This window comes from Euprymna scolopes, chromosome 2 (genome assembly GCF_053919585.1).
Source record: "Euprymna scolopes isolate OS-2025 chromosome 2, ASM5391958v1, whole genome shotgun sequence".
Lineage (NCBI taxonomy): Eukaryota > Metazoa > Mollusca > Cephalopoda > Sepiida > Sepiolidae > Euprymna > Euprymna scolopes.
In genome coordinates, this window is record NC_136483.1 from 31,211,842 (window position 1) to 31,235,457 (window position 23,616).

General features: G+C 35.0%; 1 long non-coding RNA gene and 4 other non-coding genes across 5 annotated transcripts; 1 reads left to right on the forward strand and 4 right to left on the reverse strand.

The window, feature by feature from the left end:
* Window positions 1-320: 320 nt before the first annotated feature.
* Trnae-cuc (transfer RNA glutamic acid (anticodon CUC)) lies at window positions 321-392 on the reverse strand. Its single transcript has one exon. It is a non-coding gene; the product is annotated as a tRNA-Glu (tRNA).
* Window positions 393-6,511: 6,119 nt separating this feature from the next.
* Trnap-cgg (transfer RNA proline (anticodon CGG)) lies at window positions 6,512-6,583 on the reverse strand. The gene has a single exon. It is a non-coding gene; the product is annotated as a tRNA-Pro (tRNA).
* Window positions 6,584-16,818: 10,235 nt separating this feature from the next.
* On the reverse strand, window positions 16,819-16,890 carry Trnap-ugg (transfer RNA proline (anticodon UGG)). Its single transcript has one exon. It is a non-coding gene; the product is annotated as a tRNA-Pro (tRNA).
* A 1,186-nt stretch (window positions 16,891-18,076) lies between these two features.
* On the forward strand, window positions 18,077-22,821 carry LOC145290448 (uncharacterized). Its single transcript, XR_013869318.1, has 2 exons — window positions 18,077-21,688; window positions 22,113-22,821. It is a non-coding gene; the product is annotated as an uncharacterized LOC145290448 (long non-coding RNA).
* A 439-nt stretch (window positions 22,822-23,260) lies between these two features.
* Trnap-ugg (transfer RNA proline (anticodon UGG)) lies at window positions 23,261-23,332 on the reverse strand. Its single transcript has one exon. It is a non-coding gene; the product is annotated as a tRNA-Pro (tRNA).
* Between the last annotated feature and the right edge of the window lie 284 nt (window positions 23,333-23,616).

The following is a 23,616-nucleotide window of genomic DNA, read 5'->3' on the forward strand; positions in this document are numbered from 1 at the left end:
ATTGAAGCTCAGTCGAACACTTTCCATGAAAATAACGATACATCAGAGACAAACTCGCAACATCTCTTCTGTGAGATAAAGGTTGCAAGGAAGAGAAAAGGACATCTCCTACGAGGCTACGAAGTCTATTTTGAACTCTATCAAGGCAGGCCAAGTCCTTTCTAGCAGCTCCTGCCCAGATGTGGCAACAGTATTCCATCCTTGGACGTACCTGGCTCTTATATAGATAGAGAATTGCATCAGAAGTGAGATATCTACCGGATCGATAGAAAGATCCCACCATTTTTCCAGCTTATAAGAGAGTTAAAAAAAAAAAAGATTTCCCAAGCGGGGAATCGAACCCCGGCCGCCGCGGTGAGAGCGCGGAATCCTAACCACTAGACCACTTGGGAATCCGTGTTTCACTGCTGCTTATTAAACCTATTACTCATTGTTTATCAGTTTTTTTCTTCTCGCTTGAAGCGGTAAATGATTTGTGACAATCTCATGTTTCACAGCTTTAAACAGCATCGCTAATATCATGGTTAAAAATAATTTTATAGCAAGGTTACAACGAGTTGCTTACAAGCAGTTGTTGGAATCAACAGCGAATACGTACCGACTCTCGATTGGATAAACAATAAAATCACCAATTTCTTTAATCAATCAAAAACGCGGATATATTTAGACCGAACTATCGCGCGTATTATGAAACCCACACCCAACGATTCTTTTTCCTTTTTCTCGTTTTCTTTCGAAGACAGCACACTTGCGCACGACACAACCTACTTAGGTCGATGGTTCTCCACAAACGCAACGAAAGACACATAATATGATAACATATGCACACTGGTAAACAATCTCATGCATACGGTCATACATTCTCAGTAACTGTTGTACTGTATCCTCAAGCCATACAGCTGTTGTGCTGTATCCTCAAGCCATACAGCTGTTGTGCTGTATCCTCAAGCCATACAGAGCGTCCCCAGGTTGCGGATAGGGGAAACCCCTCTATTTATAGGGGGTAGCTTTGAATATTAAATCAAAAGCCGCTGACAATGAGGAAATAAAATGAAAATGAATACCAAAAATAATACATACTGGCTGGCCGTCGCCCAGGATAAAAAGGGTCCCTTACCTCGTTCACACACCAGACGAGAAAAGGTATTTGAAGGTGTGAACCGTCTTACCTCAGATAATGGCACTACCATGACAGAGGTCCACTTGGATCAGCCAACAGATCGTGAATTAGATCCTGGCCCCAAACCATCATATGCAACTACAAAAAAAGGAAACAGAAGAGGCCTAAAAACCCAACCCTGGACAGTTGCACAAAAGAAGGTATTATTATATTGCTACCATTATTCAAAGTTTGAAAAATGGAGCAGAACGTCGAATGAGATCCTACAAGAGAAAATCAAGAATTCTGACCTCCCTGAAGACAAAAAGTAACAAAACACGTACGCTAATATACATGTACATTTATCATGCCTGTCCTTTATACACGCAATCACGCATAAACGTCGAAATGAACATATCTACTCAACATCAGTTGGAATGGTGTAACGACTTATGTATTTTACGAAATCCTTATGGCTCGTTATTTTTACAAGTTGTTAATAAAAATGGTGCTAATGCGCTTATTGATCCGCGCAATTTTTTTTAAATAGCATTATCAAGTTTAATTAAAGTTTTATGATATCTGTTTTTATGAAATTGTAATGTTAAAAGACAGAATAGGTACAAAACACTCTCCCCTCCCCATTTTAAGAATGGCTGTCTAAGTAATAACGTTAATATTTCAGCACGGATCAGTAAGTGCACTGCCACTAGTACCATAAAAATTAATTATTTTTTATGTTTAGACATTTTTATTCTTTCTTTTGATATTGCCCGTTTTTTCTCTACGCAGTTGTGATATCTTTTTGTAATAATATCAGCAATAGTACAGGGGGGGGCGTAATTAAAATAACATTTTAAATACCATGGTAACATGGTAAACTGTGGAATTGCTTACTGATAGGTAAATCTCTTATCCCTATAAAATCAGAAGGTACTTGTGAATCATTATGTCTTTATCCTGAATATTTTTGTATCACGGTTGTTTAAATAGATAATCAGATGTTCCTTTATTCGCCAATCAGGTATCGTATTCAACCACCGGTAGTTGATTTCAACCATCTTTTTCTTTTATATATATATATATATATATATATATATATATATATATATATATATATATATATAAAAGTGGTAGTAGGAAGGTAGTCTTGAACCCGTACCGCGAAAGAGGAAAAGAACGGGGAAAAAACGTGACGTCTTTGTTGTTACGACCACCACCAAACCTGAAGTGACGTAGGTTTAAATTAAGGCTAGACAATTGAAAAGAGGGGGTGACTTTCGAAAATATCGGTGAAAAAAGCGACCACTCCCTGTAGAAAAATGCCTAGTTGAGGGTGAAGGAATTAATGTTTTTAGCCATTTTTTCGGTATTTGTCGTCTGAAGGGTCGAGCTTCAAAACGATACTGATCTTGTAAAAATCCGTCGCCTCTGTCGAAAGTTTTAGGCAGACATGCAAACATACATGTATACATTTATATATTGGTAACTCAAATTTTTGGATCCCAACTGATTAAAAAGCTTGTCCAATCTCTGAATACCATTTATGTAAAACTTCAAATGTTTAGACCAGAAATTGTCTGAGTAATTTGGTAGAGACCGCAGAGGTAAATTTTTTAAAAACTTTGACTCCTATTATGACCCCTTAACATTTATAGTTTTGTGCTCAAACTAAGTTATTAAGTTAGATCCATGTCCAAGGAACTTATATCTAAAATTTCAAGTGTTTATACCCAAAATTGTCGAAGGAGTTTGGTAGAGTTCTCAAAGGTCAAATCGTTGAACTTTGACCCTTTAACAGCTATATTTATGGCCGAAAACCGATTACAAAGATTTCCCCCAAATCTCACTACCCTGTATATCAAATTTCTAGTCTGTAAACTGAAAATTGACAGAGTTATTGTGTAGGGAAATATACACAGACAGACACACATACACGGACAGATAATCAGACAGACACTTTCACTTCTATAGATATATAGATATATATACATATATTTTTCTGGTGCTTTCTCTCCTCGTGTAGCGAGATAAACATAACCAATCCAAACGAATAATGAGAAAGCTTTTTCCAACTTTTCAACCTATATTTATATCAAAGAAATTAAGTTTATTTAATTCAATAGTACATTTATCTACTTTCCTCCACGTGTAGTATTGTCGGTGGACGTGTGTCTTCTATTGATTAGATTTCATGACAGTGTATATACGTGTGTATGCACGTGTCACAGTCATCTATATGACGTGTGTATATAGGTGTGTTCGTCTATTGCTGTCTAACGTTGTGATTCATCTAACTAGAGTTTGTTGTGTTTGTATGTATATTTTACTACAATTTATGACGGGACAAGAATATATATAGATATCTTTACAGCACAAAGGACGAGTAACACTTATTTAGGGTTTCTTGTGCCTCATTTAACAGAAAGCTGTAATAGTAATTCTTTACAAGAAATGACTGAGCCTCGGGTTTTGTTTTCGGCCCAGCGTGTTTTTCTCCTTTTGGAAAGTTGCAACGTTCATTCTTAGTATTTCTGACCTCCTTTACTTGGAGCCACCACAATCTCAAGGTCGTCTCTGTCCCTTTCTAGACTACGACTGACTCAACTAATCTCCACATATATCCAAAAGACCATCTCTGCTTCTAAATGACGTCATTATTAGACGTTACTAACAAAATCACCTGATCTTCTTACATTTTATTATTCTGTGTTGCCAACTAGATTATTACAATCACGCATTTAAGTTACATTCCCAAATGTAATGTGAGAAATTTAATTCTCACAAACTCAATACTCCCTGGCAGAGGCAAAATAAATCCACAAATTACAAAAGCCATACCTTCAAACTCAAAATTTATTCAATAATAACAGCAAAGAAAAGTCATTGGTTGTAGTACAGTCCAATTGTAAAACGGTGGGCCGATTTTGCCTCCTAAACATGGAGCCTTTAGTTAAACTCCTTTTGGTGGAATGGTAGTTCTTTTTTTTTCCTCGAAAGGAACTATGAATATTCATGGTGTTCTCGGCAAGAATGTTGGTGCTTACAATTAGGCATAAAGTGAGTCACTTCGGACTCTAGTTGAATTGAGATAAGTTCCAATATTTAGCAGATATAAACATGAAGCAATGTTCAACGGATGCCATCCTGTATGTAGGATCTTCAGCAATATAAGGTGTCTCTGCGTCTAGAGATGTAATTCCTTTGTTCACCAACAGTTTAGTGATATAACATGAAGAAATTGTGGGAGCTCCATTCTATGTAAAGCATTCATCTGGGAGCTGCTCTGGTGAGTCCTTCCTTGCCCAGTTCTTCACGTGGACTAAAAAATGAAAGCATGATACAAAAAGGGCGCCAAGAAATTCACTTGACTCATTCAAAATTAACCAATCACGGGCGGACTACTAGAACTGTGTAAGCGGCTTAAACAAGAAACATGGCGGCTGCAATGGAATTTCTCACAGTATTATTCTAAAATATATTTTAGCTGATAAAATATTTTCGCTTGAATAATCATAATAATTGTCGACTAGTACAGCTTTTTTGGCCTTCTCCAGCCAACATCTAACACCACAGAGGAATATGTGACACAAGAAGGTGAGGGTTATAGATTAGTATACAAGAGGGAGCACACACTGGCTCTACAAAAAAAAAAGGCTTTAATCTGTAGCTGGATAAACTACCACTATCTACATATGGTCAAATGTTAAAATGAAAAATATTTAAACTTTAAAAAATAACTATTTGAATACATTGTGACAACTGAATAGCGAGGCGATTGCGATGGATGCCGAAAAGCAAATGGCTTGAATTGCAATCCATTTTCCTTTTTCACTTAGTTGAGATAAGTTCTTTTATCATTTCAAGGGCAAGTTAGTTTTCACAGGAACGTGTTAATTCAAAGTATTTTCAACCAATGAAATTTGTTTCAAGCCCTAAAAGTAACAAGTTTATGTGAAAGTAATAAGCCGACATGAACTTAGAAACTCATATAAAGTAAGGAAACAAACAGGCAAAAGAGAAGAAGGAAAAGATTAAACCTGCCGGACCTGAAATACTCCAGAATGTGTATTCAATACCCCTACGCTTTTGACCAAAGCAAGCGAAAAGAAACACTTCAAAGACTCATACAATCTTCATCTCGTGCACACATTCTAACACACCTGCGAGAGTCAGGCGAACAAAAACAAATTGCTACTCACAGCTATAAATGCACTAACAAGACCAAGGTAAACTAACTGCACATTTCTACGCTGCCAAATACTCACATACATATATCACTTACACGTGCATATTCACACTATCACTATATTGAAGTGTAATTACTAGGGCTGTGACAACAGAATATTCTTTTCATTCTGTTGACTCTCGGGTATATATCTGACACAGTAAGACACACCTAATCAACCGAGAACCACATCCGTGTATATAAAAATATATAAGATGTTAACGGATATATACTCAAGAATGAAAACAATGAAAAGAATATGCTGTTGTCACAGCCTTCGTAATTACTAACCCAACTTTCTTTACCAAATATGAATTTCCATGAATGAACATTTACTAATTGAAAATACTTTTTATTCTTATACAGTTATAATATAAAAATAAAATTGTTAAAACATTTTTAATTGCAAAACTGTTTATGTTTCAGTTAGCACTTGCTATTTGGTGACCTTTTTGTTCTATTTATGTTTCATTTTTATATGCATGCCTGCACACATGCCTTTCAGTTTCTTCGTTACAGCATAACGTGTTATATCCAATTTATATTAAATTGTCTGTGTGGTCTTTAACAATATGAAAGGACGCTATTGTCGTTCCAAAATTGGCTCTGTCAAAGTTAGCGACCACGTCCGAACTTTTTCCCAACTTCTACAAGGCGCTAAAAAAATTTAGAAACGCGGATGTGATCTTTTTATCCTCTTTATCAAAAGTAAAATAAAACGATCACCTAAGTGTGAAAATACCTTTGTGCGGATGAAGCAAATCACTACCAACATCTGACGAAATGGCTTCCAGTTCATAAAATTTAAATAATTTTTCAAATTTGTTTTTTATAATCTGAAAATTATTATTATCAATCAAAAAGAAATTAAAATCGACGTACCTGCTATTACGACCACAACACCAGTTCGATTTTAAAATCACAATTGAAAATGTTAAGACTTGTTATTTAATATTTTATTTGCCCAAAATTTTAACCTTTATCTCCAAGTGGCCTAAGTACATAAAACGGTGACACTTAAGTACATAAAAAAAATCTGTACATTTTAAAAAGATTTGTCAAATATAGAAAACCTAGTTCGAGTGTTCCAATGCCCCCCAAACAAAATGAATGCTTCGTTTTAAAACTAATAATTAAATAAAATTTCTTTTAGAAAAAATTATATACAATTTTGAGAATAAAAATGGCTCGTCCGGGTCTTGAACCCGGGACCTCTCGCACCCGAAGCGAAAGTCATACCTCTAGATCAACGAGCCAGCTGTCAGTATTTGGCTGTTAATATAAACTAATATAAATTAGTTGCGGTTATTGTAGCAACTGATAAACATTGCAATTAGTTGCATAGTAAAACTCGTTGACTGAGTGAAGCAAGGATCGGACTAGAAGTGAAACAGGTGCTTTTTAGAAATAAAATTTTGCAGATGTGAAGCAGTTGTTATGTAAGCATTTTACTTTGACAGTAAAATGATTTTAAAACATATTACGTGGCGTTTATTTTAGTCCCTTCTTGTCTTACTAGGTACCTTTTTCCTGTAATAACAAGATGACTAACCCTCTCACAACCAATATTTACGGCAACCCAGCATGCTTATGTCTTACATTAAAATTTTTAACGCAAATACGTAACAAATTTTAGGTAAACGAAAATAAATATTGTTTTACTAATTTAACAACCATATTTTCTTTAAAATAATTTATGTTTCCAATAATAACGTTTACCTGAACTATATTATATTTCTCTTAGTCTATTTGTATGTTTGTTTGTTCGAACTTTTACACACAGCGAACTAAGTATTATGGTATACGTTCGATACACATTTAGAAATTAACAACGACTAATACGGATTAGAAGTTTCCTCGGGCACTACTGGGCCTATCTGACCGAGCTTTATTATTATTATTATTATTATTATTATTATTATTATTATTATTATTATTATTATTATTATTATGATAAGGTGTAATGGTATCTGTTTGATGTCAAGTCAGAGATTAATAAAGATTAGTATTTAACGTAAAAATGAGCACCTATTAAATTGTATTCAACCATCGATTTTGCATAAAGCACTCATTCTAAGTCAACGGTCCTGGATATGACCTGAAACTATATCCGATTGTGAGGCCCCACCTTGCGGACTTTGCGGGCCTTAGGGAGTGTGGAGCCATCCTTTAATTGCCATTGCTCCCAGGTCCACTCTGACCCGGAGTGGTAGTACCTGTTAGGGTCCCAACTGTGGGTTAAAAAAACAAATATACTATATTAAAAAATCGTTTCTCAAAATAACTAGATTCGGCATTAAATAACCTGAAAAAGGTTGATATGCCGTAAAACAAAAACAACCAACCAACCATTCAAAGTCAACGGGCTATAACTTTTGCACATTTTTAACGGACAAAGCGTCTAGTATAATTTATAATGCATTATCATAGTCACCCTGCAATACAAAATCATTATAAGCCTAACTTGTAAAAGGGCACATAATTCTTCATCGGAACAGAAAAAAAAAATAGACGCAAGGGTTACACAATCTCCAATCACACCTTTTCTGAATCGATACGGTTTGAGTCCAGTGGCAAGGAAAAGTTCAGGATGATTGGAAACAATGCCGAGATAAGTGGAGTACCTGGAAGTCCCAAATAATCACCCACTTAGTACTGACCAAGTTCAGTGTTGCTTAACTTCGGCGATCCAGCAGGAACCGGTGTGTCAACGTGATTATGCTGTATGTATTGTTGAGATATCTTTATACATATTTTCGTGACATTTTCTTCTTTGATGAAATATAGTCCATGGTTATACAGGCAACTGCATTCCTAGAACTCACTTAGTATTGATGGTAAACATAAAACGTGTGTTACACAATAATTATACGGGACTTACAAATAAAGGTGGATTAGTTAAAAGCAAAAAAATACAGACTAACATAGAATCATCATAGTAGCCATCAATGTCAAATTAACCTCGGTTACCGGCACATCATTGTATGCTACACGGATATTCTCTTACTAAAATAGTATAATTTCATTATATGACAAATAACCCTCATCTCAGCTACGTTTGCCAGATTTCAGATGAACTCATGTTGAACTAAATTGCACAAGTTCACAATACATGATCACACATTACTACTGTTACTACACTGTTGTCGAGTGATGACTGGATATTTAATTATCTAAATTAGTACACTTTATCAAATAACACCTCAATACTCGCATTTCTTTCTACAAACACATCATCTCATGTAAAAACACGCAATGGACTATCTGTGTCTGAATTCTTGCTTCGGTGAGAAACATTAGAAATTTAAGGATTCCGGAAGCGTTACTTATTTCTAGTTCTAATATTTCTATTGATAACAAACTCAAACTGAATTTCCTCGTCATTATATCACCTCCTCACAGTTACCTATGCAAGCATCGTGGATTAAATTACACATACATCTTCAACCGTCTTTATATCTATTCATATATCTTTACAGTTACCGTTGACATTTCTCACCTGGACTCTATATAAAATATTCATATTTTATATGTATTGTTCCTAGGTTCAGAATACTTGGCCACACGCATGAATAAATACTTGGAGGGATTGCATTGAATTAAAACGTTTACTTGTTATTTAATTTGAAAATTTAGAAAGCCGCATATTATTACATATACGTATTTGATTCAAATCATTTTATTCTGAGAATTTAAGTTCAGACAACATTTTAAAATATAAGTTAAGACAACATTTTCACAGAAGAAACCTTTGTGCTTATTTTCTCTTTGTTTTGTTGGGACTATGCACCCCGAGCTTGATAGCTCCACATGGAGAGAGAAAAAGTATACGTCCGATGTTTTTGACGGTTGTTCTAAAGTCTTAATAGATGTCTGTTGCGTGTGGTGGTGCGAATCTCGAATAAAATAATGATTTTAACCATTTAATAAAAATATGATATAACTTTTAAATTTTCATATTAAATTTAAGTAATAATGTTTGCAAATATGTGACCAAGTTTCTCTATTCGATTAATCAAGACGAAGCATTGATGCAGCTGTAATGTGAATTTTTGTAAAACCTCGTGTGTGCCCTGGGTTGACTAAGGACTACACATTTACTGAAATTTATTTCAGATATCACTTTATTGATACCCCCTTCTGATTCAATCAATGTTGATTTATGGCGATAATTATTTGGTGAAGTATCCAAAAATTGAGTGCTATTAGAGAAAAATGGAGGTCCTTACTCTTTAAGGGCACTACAATACATCACATAAAGCATCTCAAAAGTGGACTTTTATTAAATATAAAGTATCAGAGAGGCGGTAGCACTCTCTATATAGGGATGGCCCGTACACGCCTATATACGCCTACAAAACAAAACTATCCAAATCTCAACTAAAATCAACTTATAAGTTTCAAAAAGCACATATTCTTACAGAGAAGCGTCTTACGAATCCAGCGAGTGTCAGAAGTCGGTTAAAATGTCAAAAGAGAGCAAAAAAAGGGTACAAAAATGGCCAATTGTTCTTCTTTCTTCTTCTTTCTTTTTTCTTTTGAGACGATGTATCTCGGTGTACGAACGGTCTCTGACAACAGTTCAAGCATCAATCGACTGCTCTTTACACGAAGTGCAGTGACTCATCGCTTTTTAGCTAACTCCATAATTAAATAAGATTACGTGTAATAACAAGTTTTAAACACTATATACCCAATGTAGACAGACCACTTCGAATACGGAACTTCTCTCAAAAGGGACAGCTCCAAATAATACACCGGATGCTCACAGACGTTCCAGTTTGCATGTGGCCTATATTTCTTGGACGCTGAATATTTGAGGTGAACGTTAAGGTTTTTTCTTTAAACAGTAACCCACCAGCGTTAATGAAACCACGAAATCTTTATCTCAGTTGATCAAAATTGTTATAAGAGTAACCTATCAGCAAGTACGACGTCAAAAAACAATGTTATAAAAACAAATAATTCTTCAGATTTTGGACTGTAAAATATGTACAAAATGTCAATGCTGTGACCAGGATTCGAACCTAGGTTAGCACAGCCACAAAGTGGGGTACTAAACTCTAGACGATCACGGCTAACACTGACGTCTGTCGCTCTTGGCAGAAAGACACATGACTACTGTCAAACTATTGAAAAATAAAGATAACTTGAAATTCTCACGCATGCGCAAAAATACACTATAGCAGCCATTGTTAAATGCAGCTGAATCTCTTCGCTCGCTAAGAAAAGTAGATCAGACCAGTTCTTCTAAGAACTCACCAAACGCCAAAGGAAAGAAGTTAAATTAACCGCAAAAGAAACTGCAAGAAAGTCATCTTCTAAGAACTCACTGGAAGCTGACCAAAAAGAATAAAAATCTAAGCCCTAGCCACAAAAATAACTAGATATTGTGGCTACTATACACAATCTACTAATAAAAACAATTAAGTTTTCTAAAATAAACTATAATAAATTAACCAAGTAACCTCACACTGTCACTGATTAGGACTTCATATAAAGATAACAACTACACTATTGGTGTATATACCGTTCCACACTTTAACTATTGGTGACGGGGCAGTATCTCAATTCTACGAGAGTTGTCTTGCTATAAGATAAGTGATATTATAGTAAGATACACATAAGTGTTATATGTTTACATTTAATAAAAAATGCCAAAGTCAGCACGTAGTAAAAAAGCTCAGAGAAATATAGACTATGAAAAAAACAAAGTCAAGGTATTATCTGAGCAAAAAGAATACTATCAGAAAAATGCTGAAATAATAAAAATTAAGTATCATGCAAATCCTGAGGCAAAGAAGGCTGCCTCACGTGCTGACTCAAAAGCACGGTATAACAGGGATTCCGAGGGAAAAAAGCTGCCTCATGCACAAACTATTATAAATATAAATATCAAAAACTGCCAAATCTTTGCCAAAACGCCAAAGAATGAACCAAGAAAAATTTAATAGTGAAGGTATGAACATTTTAGAACTTTATAATACTCTAACTGTTTTATCAGAGAGGCGGTAGCACTCTCTATGTAATATAGAACCGATGGAGGACCAAGAGGCAACTCCTAAGGCCCAAAACCCAAAGACGTAAAACCCAGCAGGAAGCGACCTGCTACTAATGGAGGCGGCAATGAGCCGTCTCCTAAAAAAGACAATACTATCACGAATGTAAGTTTAAAAATAAGACTGTAAGTAAAAATACTAATTAACAAGAATAAAAAAGCATTGGAAATGTAAAAGGATATAGGGATGGTATGCCAAAAAGTATACAAACAAGATAGCTATGAATGGCTAGGCACATGGAAATAGAATTGCATCCAAAGTATAGCCCTATAGCTTCTTACAACCGTAATGATGGCACGGAATGAAGATTGGAGAAAAGCTATAGGGCTATACTTTGGATGCAATTCTATTTCCATGTGCCTAGCCATTCATAGCTATCTTGTTTGTATACTTTTTGGCATGCCATCCCTATATCCTTTTGCATTTCCAATGCTTTTTTATTCTTGTAAGAATAGAATGATATCGTATTATGGGCTCAGCACAACAGACAATAGAACTCCTTATTCAATCTTGGAAATTCCAGCTCACACAGACACACACACACACACACACACACATACACACACACACACACACACACACACACACACACGCACACATATATATAATTAGTAATAGAATTTTCAGAATGTGAGAGATTATATAATTATTTCCAAAGCCAAACAACGTCGCAGCCTACAAGAGCCATGACAGCCAACGAACTGAAAGTCCAAGACTAGAGTTTCACCCTCATTTAGAGTGCTTGCCTTTCATGCAAGAAGCTCGGATTTCGAATCTCGGATTCGGATATGTCTGACTAGCCCAAATGAAAATTCGTAATTTGAGACATCGGCTTGAGGCTATTAGTTGGTTGGATGATTGCGTTCATTGTCGAGACGAAGTAGGTCCATTCCACAGTTGGATTTTGGCGCGGTTTACTTGATCTGCGTTAGTTAATAGAATTTCTTGTGTGCGGGCCGTTTTCTCAGTTACAAGAGGCTCGGATTTCGAATCCCGGGTTTGGTTATGTCTAACTGATTAGCCCAAATGAGGGCGAAACTCGAGTCCTGGACTTCCGGTTCGTCATGGCTCTTGTAGGCTGCGACGTTGTTTCGCTGTGGAAATAATTATATAATCTCTCACATTCTGAAAATTATATACACACACACACACACACACACACACACACACACATATATATATATATATATAGTGGAAATGGTAATTAATTAAAAAAGAGAAGAAAGTGCTCAATACTGTTGTAGAGCAAATATGCGTTTTATTTTTTATGGCCGTATCTTTCTGTTAAGTTACATTATTGTTTCAGCTACCCGGTCGTTTTTTTTTGGCCGTCTGTAGCTTCCTCAGACTTTTACTGACACAGAGTTCTTTTATATAATAGTGGGATGTAAAAACTTTCGAAATAATCTGTAAAAGTCTGAGGAAGCTACAGACGACCAAAAAAACGGCCGGGTAGCTGAAACAAAAATGTAACTTAACAGAAAGATACGGTAATAAAAAATAAGACGTATATATATATATATATATATATATATATATATATATATATATATATATATATATATATATATATATATATATATATTCGACATCGTCTACGAAGATCAACCTACATTTCGACGTTAACACGTCAAGTAGGCATTATAAAGAACTTATAGATCCGACGAGATGTGTTTAAGTTGAAACGTTTATTGATCTGCACTGATTGATTCGTATCCGCAAGATGAAACGTTCAGGTCATAAATGCATAAATTCAGTCATCATAACAATGTAATTTGCAATCGCCCATTTTTTACAATCAAATGGGTCGATTGTCTGCTCTAGTTAGGGATCCCTCCCCACAGTGTACCGGGAGGAAGCTTCACATGCTCCCCCCCCCCGCAGTGACTTAGTCAACATTAGATTGTAGTCTATATTGAACTGTAGAAAATCTACCATTGATTTTATAAAATGGCTTCGTTTAAAGTTTAAAATGCAGTTGTCAGGTATCATGGTTCAATTCTGCTCTAAACAGAAACATAAATTTTGAACGCGTCCCTGTCTTATTAAAGAACTTGATGTTCCTTTTATTAAATTATTTTTGCATATAATCACTTGAATTAAAATTAAACATACAAAAGTCAAGTATCATGGTCCAATTGTGCTCTAAAAATAAACGTTTATTTTGCATGCGCCCCTGGCTTATAAAAGAATGTACATTTTATAAAAGTGTTCACTTTGGTCAAAATCGAACTTCCTTCTTTAATCAGCTTGATTTTTTAGTTCGATAATTTAGATTATCGATTTTCGATATTTACCAGACGCATTCCGACAGAAAACATGCGTGAAAACACTTCCATACACATCAAGTATCTTCATGCAAAATTTAAAAAAATCATTCCAGTCGTTTTGAGCAACTCTCTCTCTCTCTCTCTTTCTCTCTCTCTCTCTCTCTCTCTCTCTCTCTCTCACACACACACACACATTCACACAGTCACACATACACACCAGACACAGAGAGTTCTTTTATATAACAGTGAGCTGTAAAAACTCTCGAAATAACTTTTGAAATATTGGTTTTTCTAACGCGCTGATGAAGCATAGGCTTGTGCAAGTTATAATTTGATGAACAATTATAGCCTTATATGCCAACACCGTGGGTCGAATAAGCAATGTTTGACCAATAAAAGAAAAACTGTCCTAAAATTAGTGCATCTATCCTTATTAACGCAGTATCTTAAAAGAAAAAAATATTTAGAGCTCTAGTATTGTACTATTGAGCTATGTAAAAGTGAACCTTGTGCTATTAATCCATATGTAATCACTGCCCCAAATAGTTAAATTATATATAAACATTTTAGGTTTATATATATATATATATATATATATATATATATATATATATATATATATATATATATGTATATGTATATATATATATGTATATATATATATATATATATATACAGAGAGAGAGAGAGAGAGAGAGAGAGAGAGAGAGATGAACAACCTCGCAACAAATTTGGCTTATTTGAAGTAATATTTCTATTCGATGATTCAATTTGTCATCGATACAACAAATTTAATTTTTAATATTAAAAAAAACTCGCATCTTCATCAACGTTTTTGATCACACCATTGTCTATTTCAGCTTTAATATTCACATGTCAAACACGTAGTACTTTTTTATGTAAACTTTGAATTTCAAAATGTCTTTCAAATGTTACAACTTATTCAATCCATCTGAGTTATTGATACTGAGAATGTTTGAAGATATATTTCAGCAAATGATTATATTTCTAGATTTATAGCATGTATTAATGAGTACAACAAAAACAAAACGAACAAAAGAACTATTCGAATATTGAAACCCGGAGAACCCCAGAAAGTAAACACCATGATTCATCTCTTACAGTATTTACAATTTTATTTAAAATATGATTTTTTTCTGTGTTTTTACCGCCTCAAAAACCTCGTTAAAATTGTTGGCACTCCATCAGATTTTCATGAATAATAACAATACTTTACAAAATATGAAATAATACTGATTTATTATTGCCCAAATTATGTTAACTACAAATGATCTCTTCTGATATTAATTATGTGATTTATATTGTTTAAACCTAGCACAAAATACATGTAAGAGACACTGGTATCTAATTATATTTCTGATATATCAAACTTGTTTTATGTAATGAAAGGCAATTGCTGTTATTTAAATAGATGTTTTTTTTTTGTATACCACAAAATGACATGCAACGGCAAAACCTCTATTTAAGAGTCTTAGGATGCGTCGTATCGCTTTATAGAAGTCATTACTCTCAGGTCCACTCTTATTCGGGCTTATTACTGATCGAATCGAACTTCTAGACAGAATTCAGGAATTTTATAGCCTGCATGAAATCTCTAGTTATTGACAATCTATTCATTATACCTGCAATATTTTAAGATTTGATCCGCGACACCAGAGAAGCAGCAAGGCCTATACGAAATAGCAACATTTTGCCCAGAAAACACAAATGAATGGCGGTTGTACGTGTGCAGAGGCAACATTATTATCATCGCTTCTTGGACTTGCACTTTCGAGCCTGACATGTCTTTGCTTGCCACTAATTCAGATTGAGCGACGACCAAAACACGACGGACCCTGATGCTGACTCGGATTTTCATCAGAGCCTATCCAGGTAGCTTTTTAGGTGGGTTGAGGGTAGTAGTGCCTGTTAGCGTACCATCAATGTGCTAAATCATAACACTAAATTGCTTCATGCACGCATACATACTTGGAGATTGTTAGTTCATGCCTGATACCTCAGGGGTATTAGTGCATAAATGAGCAGCATATATCTTATCAACGTGACATAGTCCATTACGCGGTCTATTCCATAGTCAACAACGGTATCCATTACAAAAAATGTAACTTGTATTGTGTTGACACAAAATGAAAATATATCATAGACAAAAGACAAATCAGTTCGACGGCATCTTTCCTGCTATAGGGTTGGGATAGTCTTCTGTGCTCTTTTACGAGGTCCACCTTCCTAGGCTTTACAATTTATCTGAGAAAGCGTTTAGTCTATTGCTAATCAACTGAGACGCCATTACAATGGAATACCAACGGAGCTGCTCAAGCATGTTTTGTAGATTACAGAGCGCTTATTCCAGTAGGCTGGCTTCTCCAACCACAACTGACATTGTGTCCAACCTCAGAGCAAAAAGTTAAATAACATGTAAAAAAGACAAATTAAACTACGAAACGTAAACGTTTTAAATTTGAATTTTGTTTGCAACCATAGAATTATGAGTTTCATGTTTTTCCAACTTCAGAATTATCAGTTCTGTACTTTATCAATCGAACGGCACCAAACAATTTTGTTTCTATTAGAAATATCTTAAATATAATCTATATAATTATGAAACTCAAATGACCTTGTAACGGGTATTGTAACCCAACATCCGGTTTACGACTTCCGGTTTCGCATGCATACATAAACAAATAATCAACGCGACAATAAAACGTATTGTTTTACTGTGTACGTTTTCAGCGTCCCAATTGTTTTTTTTTCGCGTTTAAATTAAAAGATATATCAAAATTTAAATTTAACTTTAAGTATTATAGTATCTGTTCAGTGCACATTTACATATAAGTATGGCAAACCACTTATAATTCAATGGCTGTAAGTTTTTTTTTTTTCAAAAATAAACAATGATAAACAGAACGACTCATAGAAATCTATATTCTTTTTTCATTTTAATATACTGTCATATATATGTTTCTGTTATGTCACAAGTGTCACGCTCATACATTAATTCCATAGCTAACATAACATACTGACCCAACGGGTCATGGGTATCCTAGTTTGGTTTTAAAATCGAAAATTCACACAACTTCTTAATCAAGGGACTTGTGAGCATGTAGCTTTAATTTAGAAGAAATAATAAAAAGACATCACGTAGGGCTCGTCCGGGATTTGAACCCGGGACCTCTCGCACCCAAAGCGAGAATCATACCCCTAGACCAACGAGCCAGATGTTCTTGCTGAATCACTTTTAACTTTACGTCAGTGTATTATGATGATTGATAGAATGATATTAATAGAATTACTTCATTTGAATGGCCTCATTATCGACCGTGCGTCCTGGTAAATGTTGAAAGAGAAAAAGGCGATTAACATAATCGTTTTTCACAATCGAGCGACACCAAATATAAAAACTTGACCAGATGTTTTTCTCTCAAGTTTCGCTCTTTTTAGTAAAAGAGAAAATAAAAAAATAAATAAATGGGTACTCGGTGTTTGGAGGTGTGTTTGAGTAAAAAAAAAAGTAGTAGTATGCAAGTAGGCTCGAACCCGTACCGCGAAGGAGGAAAAGAACGTGATAAAAAAGACGTGGCGTCTTTTCTGTTGCGTCCATCGCCAAACCGAAAATGACGAATGTTTAAATTAAGGCTAGTCAATCGAAAAGACTTTCGAAAATATAGGCGAAAAAAAGAGACCTCTCCCTGGAGAAAAGTGCCCAGTTGAGGGTGAAGGAATTAATATTTTTAGCTAGTTTTCGATACTGAATGGCCGAGCTTCAAAACAATATCGATATCGTGAAAATCCGTCACCTCTGTCGAAAGTTTTAAGTAGACATACATACATACATACATACATACATACATACATAAAGATAGACGAGATTTATATTATAGCCTAGCCTGGGTACCCAGTGTTGCTCGGGTGTTTGGGGGGGGGTTGAGCAAAAAAAAATGTGTCAGAAGAAAGGCAGGTTCGAACCCCTACGGCGAAGGGGGAAAAGGACTACCCCCCCCCAAAAAAAAAATAAAACTGTGACGTCTTCTCTGTTGTGCCCATCGCCAAACCGGAAGTGACGAATGTTTAAATAAAAGTTAGTCAATCGAAAATATCGGCGAAAAAAGCAACCCTTGCTGTAGAAAAGTGTGTCCAGTTGAGGGTAAACGAATAAATGTTTTTGGATAATTTTTCAATATTTGTCGTCCGGAAGTTGGAAGTTAAAAACGATACCGGTTTGGGCAGGTTCATACGCGTCCATCGAAAGTTTAAGGCGGACATACAAGCAAATAAAGAAATAAACAAACAAACAAGCACAAAAAAGACAAATTAAACTACGAAATGTAAACGTCTTAAATTTGAATTATGTTTGCAAGCAGTTTCACGTTTTTCCAACTTTAGAAGTATAAGTTCTGTGCTTTTGTGGCACTATTTCCTTGTGCCACTGTTTCTAACACACTCTGCAGCATGGACGGGTGGTAAATTGTCCATGAGCGTAGAGATACAAAGAAACCCCTTCCCATAATCCCCTTGCTATCTTTCTGTCTCTTTCCTGCACGACCACCATGATGTGAGGACGCATAGACTGTCTCTCCGTAAATGAGGGGGGGCCACCCCCTCCCTCAACACTAGTTAGGGTAGGTTAGTTAGCTTTGAAAAGCCTATTGTAAAAATTAATTGTAAATTGTTTTTTTTGTAATATATATTGTATCTCTAATGTAAAATAAAATAGTTAGTTATACCTTTGTATATTACAATTGTGTCGCGTGTCATTTTTCTTGTGTCTGCCATGAATGCCTTCATAAATGTCTTAAGTCAAAAGGCGGCCCTGAGGACAAAGAAATGAAGATTCCTACCAGAATGCCACCAGGGTGAAGAGATCATCTTGAGAAAGGAAAGGAGCCACACCCAAAACCAACATCTCAGGTATGATTTTCTTCTTACTACACAGACCCTAATGACTGGCCCATCTTCATGTCTTCATGAGACCGCTTTAAGACATTTACTATAACACGTCTGTCGGTCACACCTCGGTGGCCGGCTGATAAGGTATAAATGGTTGCCTTAAGACGCAGGATTGACCCTGGTTAATTACCAGACGGATCTCGTCGCATCTGTGTCGCACTGTCGCAGTATAAATGATGCACTATGACCAGAACATATTGTTTCCCAGCATGGAAATAATTTCGACCCTTAAACCCACGGCACAACCAAAAATAACGACCACTAGACGAATCGAATGAAAAAAATGGTCCACGGTCTTTAAAAACGGAAAAAACTATTATTTCTGGCAAAATTAAAAAAAAATGGCAGACCAGTACACACGCGCACAAAAAAAAAAAAAAAAAAAAACGCACTCAAAAAGAAAATTCAGAACCTGAACAAAAAATTGTCTTGCACCTACAAAAAAAAAACAGTTTACAAAGGATCGATTTAAAAAAAAAAGAGTATTGAAAGTAACCCTTCGAAAAAAAAAGTAAGAAATGTGTCCCACACACAAAAAAAAAAAAAAAAAAAAAAACAGAGACGAGAAAAAAGTGTCTCTAGAATATGCAATGTCTCTTTCTCTCTCACGCTTTCTCTCTTTCTGTCTCTCTCCGGATATATATCGATATGTGTGTATATCTATGCATCTTGTTATTACATAAAAAAAAAAAAAGAAAAAAAATCCTTCAAATACGAAGCTCGAAAAATAAATTTAAAAAAAAAAAAAAGGAAAGAAAATAAAGGATACCTAACATTTTTTATCTGATCTTTATTTCAGGTTTATAAAGATATAGGACTTTTTAAAAAATTCTTTTGACTTTGCAAGTGTTAGATTCAGATTTGAAAAAATAGAACTTTTACATTACATTTTATTCCATGAACAGTTGATGTGTTTATTTTTCAGGTTAGGTAACAGTAAAGCTGAAACATAAGGGGACATTTTTTTTTAATTGATAATGTTTCTTTTATTGATGTTTTGTCTGTTTAAAAAGAAAAAATGTTACTGGTAAAAAAAAATTGGGGTTAGATAATATGAAAGTTTTGTGTGAGAATGCCTTTTACAAAATTGTTCAAAATAAGATTGTTTTTCTATTTAGTTATTTGTTTTAAACTCGTAGAAATGTTTAATGTCTACCTGTCACTTATTTGTTTAAAACAATGGCCGCACATAGGAAAGAAGCGAGGACGACCTCGTCATGGTGTTTGTGAGGGTGTTGAGGGATGGGTGGGGGAACAATGCGACTTGCCTCTGTTTCTCTTCCTCTCTTTCTCCACCTCTCGTGTTGTCTACCATTCTTTCACCCTCTGCAAGCTTTTTTGGGGACGAGAGAGTGACTTTTAAAATCGTCGAAGATTTTTTTTTTGTTATTACGTAATGATATCATGAGGGTGGTAGGGTGTGTAATGGCGTCGCTCTGTCTCTATCCCCTTTTTTCCCCCTCAGTCTCTTTCTCTACTCTTGCGTTTTAATGATTGTATAGCTAAACCCCCATGGATGATTGCAGGAGGGCATATAATAACGAATTAACTTGGAGTTTTTTTAAATTTTTCTACCAAGTTTGAAGAACAAAATTATTTATGCTTCGTTAAATTACATTAAATGATGTCTTCAATTGGTTTTTATTAAAAATAAAAACTGAGACGATTATTCAAACAGCACTTAAAGTACTTTTTTGAAGTCTTCGAGTGTTTGGAAAAGCCAACTGTTACATGATTACGTTAATTTTTTAAGAGTTCTCTGAAATGTTCATAGTTTTTCTTAAAGAAAAATTACGCTATTACATTTCGAATATTCTCTGAATTTTTAATAATTTCTAAGGAAATATTGTTTGACTAACGAAAGAGATTTTCCTGAACTCTAGATGATTTTAAGGAAGAATTATTCGAGCAAATTCTTTAATTGAAGGTTTATTTGAAATTGGACCGTATGATAGGGGTCCCTGAAATATTGACTGAGGAGTATATACGTAAAATTGAATTAATTATTAAGAAAAAAAAAGATTTCCTCAGTCTAGAAAGATCTCTCTTTAATTGAAACTTTAATTTTTTCGAGCTGTTAACTATACAGAACTGGTCGTTAACTAATGTGACTCCCAGGTGTGGCGGGAGTTTATTAATTCGAAATAATCCTTGTGAGTGAGTTTAGGAAAAGAATTGCTTTTAAATGATAAAATAATTACTTTGGAAAATAAAGTTAATTAACGTGAAATGTTTCTGAATTCGAAATGACCTGGATAATGGTCTAAAAGAAGAAATGATTTTTAAGAATCAATTAAATAACTTTAAATGTACACTGAATTTTAAAAATAATAATTACGAAATGAAAAATTTGGGATGTTTCTGAATCTCATTGTGAAGGGTGAATTGATTCAAAATGAATTTTTTATGATCTTTTCGGAAGATTAATTTTAATAATGAACCAAATGTTTAGAATAATTTTTGAACTGTATTACGAAAAATGGGTCTATTCGAAGTTTATGACCTTTTGAGAAGATTGTTTTTAAAGTAATAAATGAATTACTTTGGAAAGAAGTTAACTAACATAAATTGATTTTAACGATGAACCAAAATACTTTAAATAATTTTTAAATTTTGGAATTAAATTTTAATGATCTTTTGTAAATCAAGTTTTGAAAAAATACATATACTTTTTAAATGTACCCTGAAATTTGGGAAAAAGTTAATTATGAATGTAATATCTGAAATGCGTTTGCATTGTGTAAACAAATTCTAATTGTGACCGAGGTGCTCTGAAATGATTTTTTAAAAATGTTTTCTTTTTAAGAAAAAAAATTGTTAACACCCTATTTCATTGATTTAATGTATACCAGGTTTCTGAATTGTTTATTTTTGGAATTTTTTTTCCCCCTAATTGAGTATTCTAACTCATGAAGGCTGAGTGCCCTTCTTAGTTAATTCTTTATATAATTAATAAATATTCCGTGGTGGATAGTTTTTATTGGTCGCTCGGCGGCAGACTCCTTGCTCTAACAGAATTAATTGGATTAGAACCTCTGAAGACCAAGGTTTTACTAAATCCATATAGGTCGGCGTGATGAGGTCACGTAACCCCGACTTATCTAAAATACATTATACTGGTTGCTGAAGAGAGCGTAAGTCCAGTAACTGAAGTAATAACTTGGAATACATATAGGTCGGCGTGATGAGGTCACGTAACTCCGACTTGGTTAAAATACATTATACTGGTTGCTGAAGGGAGCGTAAATCCAGTTACGGAAATAATGTTATGCAGACTAAATTAAAAAACGTATAGGTCGGCGTGATAGACTCACATAAAATCCGGCTTAGTCAAATACGTATAGGTCGGCGTGATAAACTCACGTAGAATCCGGCTTAGTGAAATACGTATAGGTCGGCGTGATAAACTCACGTAGAATCCGGCTTAGTGAAATACGTATAGGTCGGCGTGATAAACTCACGTAGAATCCGGCTTAGTGAAATACGTATAGGTCGGCGTGATAAACTCACGTACAATCCGGCTTAGTGAAATACGTATAGGTCGGCGTGATGAACTCACGTAAAATCCGGCTTTGTTAAAAAAATATTATACTGGTTGCTTAAGAAAGTGTAAATCCAGTAACTGAAATCATGAGGTCATTGCCTCGATGGAGGGCGAGGATGATTACCCTCTCTGGTATTTGAAGCAGTATACCAGTCTACCAGGAGCCTGGTGGAAAAAATAACTTGCTTCACTGAGTTCCTGATGGAACGTAGAGCATGGGGACATTGATTGCTGACGGCCGGTTGACGCACCATTCACGGAAAATTAGGGACTTCTGAAATTTATGAATACTCATAAATTTCGGATAGCATAGGGAGGGATGTGGCACTATTTCCTTGTGCCACTGTTTCTAACACACTCTGCAGCATGGACGGGTGGTAAATTGTCCATGAGCGTAGAGATACAAAGAAACCCCTTCCCATAATCCCCTTGCTATCTTTCTGTCTCTTTCCTGCACGACCACCATGATGTGAGGACGCATAGACTGTCTCTCCGTAAATGAGGGGGGGCCACCCCCTCCCTCAACACTAGTTAGGGTAGGTTAGTTAGCTTTGAAAAGCCTATTGTAAAAATTAATTGTAAATTGTTTTTTTTGTAATATATATTGTATCTCTAATGTAAAATAAAATAGTTAGTTATACCTTTGTATATTACAATTGTGTCGCGTGTCATTTTTCTTGTGTCTGCCATGAATGCCTTCATAAATGTCTTAAGTCAAAAGGCGGCCCTGAGGACAAAGAAATGAAGATTCCTACCAGAATGCCACCAGGGTGAAGAGATCATCTTGAGAAAGGAAAGGAGCCACACCCAAAACCAACATCTCAGGTATGATTTTCTTCTTACTACACAGACCCTAATGACTGGCCCATCTTCATGTCTTCATGAGACCGCTTTAAGACATTTACTATAACACGTCTGTCGGTCACACCTCGGTGGCCGGCTGATTGTGGTATACTTTACCAGTCGAACTAATTTGTTACTATCTAGCTGAAATATAATTTGGTTTTAAAAGCTAACATTCATACAACTTCTAAATCAAGGGACTTGTGAGTATGTATCTATAATTTAGAAGAAATAATAAAAAGATATCACATAGGGCTCGTCCGGGATTTGAACCCGGGACCTCTCGCACCCAAAGCGAGAATCATACCCCTAGACCAACGAGCCAGATGTTCTTGCTAAATCACTTTTAACTTTACGTCAGTGTATTATCGTGATTGACAGAATGATATTAATAGAATTACTTCATTTGAATGGCCTCATTATCGACCGTGCGTCCTGGTAAATGTTGAAACAGAAAAGGCGATTAACATAATCGTTTTTTACAATCGAGCGACACCAAATATAAAAACTTGACCAGATGTTTTCTCTCAAGTTTCGCTCTTTTTAGTAAAAGAGAAAATAAAAATTAAATAAATAAAGGTACTTTTAAAATGAACTATTCTGGGTGC